Genomic DNA, 1,898 nt, shown 5'->3' on the forward strand with positions numbered 1-1,898 from the left:
TTTAAAAAAATCCCTTTTATTTCATCTGCAAAGTACAGAATTAGATCTGGTATCAGGCAATAGTGAAAGTGAACAAGCAGCATATTTTAAGTTGTAATCACCCATGCAAAAAATAGCAAGCGATATTTTATCTCACGCCTCTTTTTTTTTTTTTTTTTTTTTTATGGGCTCTCCATGCAATGCAAGCAAGTTACTCTGTGCTGCCAAGAATGCTGGATTCTTACTAGCAACAGTCAGCAGTTTCTTTTTGGTTGCGAAAGCCCTAAGAGGCTTCGGCTGTCTAGCAGCTGTGTGTCAAAATAGCAAGATATTTTATCTCACGCCTCTTTTTTTTTTTTTTTCTTCAGTGGCTCTCCATGCAATGCAAGCAAGTTACTCTGTGCTGCCAAGAATGCTGGATTCTTACTAGCAACAGTCAGCAGTTTCTTTTTGGTTGCGAAAGCCCTAAGAGGCTTCGGCTGTCTAGCAGCTGTGTGTCAGAGCCTGAGGTGGACGATGACAAAAGCAGCAGCACCAGCTGTGTGTGCAACACATGTACACATTCATACACTCCTGCAGGGAGGGGTGTCTCCCACTTTCCCTTGTACTGCAATGCAGCCTGCTGGCCCCTGCTCTGCTGCGCTGCTGCTAAGAAATTGTTATGAAGCCAAGCTTACTGTAATGATGAATTAAAAGATATTTTTTGTTACAAGTATTACGTTGGCAATGTGGCAGAGTAGAACTTCTCAAGGCAATACACAATACTAAGAAATTTGGGGGTTAATTACATAATGGTACTAAGTTAGCCTAACATCAGCGTCCTCTTTTGCAGAAAGACAGCCTTGGTTACAAAGAAAATGCACTGGGAGATCCCACACCTACCGATGGAAGAGATTGTAAGGACCTGGGGCAGGGGTCTCTTTTACCAGTATAGATGGCTCAACTTTAAAGGTTATTTGTAGCAGGGCTCTCTCTTCACTGCCTAAGGAGTACCTTAGGGGAAACAGAGGTTAATAACTCATCAAAGGTAGGTACTAACTATTGAAACCAGCACTGGCGGAATCAAAGCACTATGTTGTCCCATCCACTGCACCAGCTTCTCTGATAAGCAAGTAGCCTCCTGGGCTCCCGATTTGTATGCACGGGACTGAAGTGAGGTGGAAATGATAATGCAGAAAAGATGATACAGACTTTAGGAAAAGCAGACAAACAACTTATAAATGTTAGTTATAAAGCTTGGGATGACTATGGCAGAGAACTAAGCTTTTGCAGTAGGCGCATCGTGAGGCTTGTCACAATTTTGAAGACATTCGGTCTTTAAGAAGCTTGTCCTAGGTGTAACAATACATCGAGGAAAGTCTTTCACCGTGCTGAACTGGAAATTTGCCGTGGTGACAGGTAAGCTTCTTTCCTGTTGTGTCAGTTGAGCTCTCTGCGCATCAGTCAATGCTGCTAAAGAACTGGGCCCATCTTGAACAGGCCCACCATCTTACAGCATCGCTGCGGGGAGACTGGGAAGGAAACGTCATTACCCACTGCGCCTACATGGACTGACAGAGCAATTTGCACCCTTCGGCGTGCTGAGGCAAGGAGCTGGCTCACTCGGCGGCACAGCCACCTCGCAATACACGTGCCAGCGAAGAGACGCTGAACAACCCCAGCTCCCGGCCACCTCGGATCCGCTGGATGGACTAGACGGACACACAGCCTCAACGACCCGACACCACCCACAGCCACCCTGCAGGAGAAGGCTGCAGCCTTCAGGTCCCCCTGCCCCCTGTGAACACGTACGTGTGTATTAATAAACTTGTAACAACAACTTGTAAGCGGTGTATATATGTACACATACGCAACTGTATTTCCCCCTCAGGCACCCCCTCCCTCAGGCCCGCTCAGCCCCGCGCCCCGCGCCCGCCCGC

General features: G+C 47.0%; 1 long non-coding RNA gene across 1 annotated transcript; it reads left to right on the top strand.

The window, feature by feature from the left end:
* The first annotated feature begins 341 nt into the window (after nucleotides 1–341).
* On the top strand, nucleotides 342–1,800 carry LOC103904793. The gene is made up of 2 exons (XR_657913.1): nucleotides 342–875; nucleotides 1,315–1,800. It is a non-coding gene; the product is annotated as an uncharacterized LOC103904793 (long non-coding RNA).
* Nucleotides 1,801–1,898: the final 98 nt, after the last annotated feature.

Source organism: Aptenodytes forsteri, unplaced genomic scaffold (assembly GCF_000699145.1).
Source record: "Aptenodytes forsteri isolate BGI_AS27 unplaced genomic scaffold, ASM69914v1 Scaffold412, whole genome shotgun sequence".
Taxonomy (NCBI): domain Eukaryota; kingdom Metazoa; phylum Chordata; class Aves; order Sphenisciformes; family Spheniscidae; genus Aptenodytes; species Aptenodytes forsteri.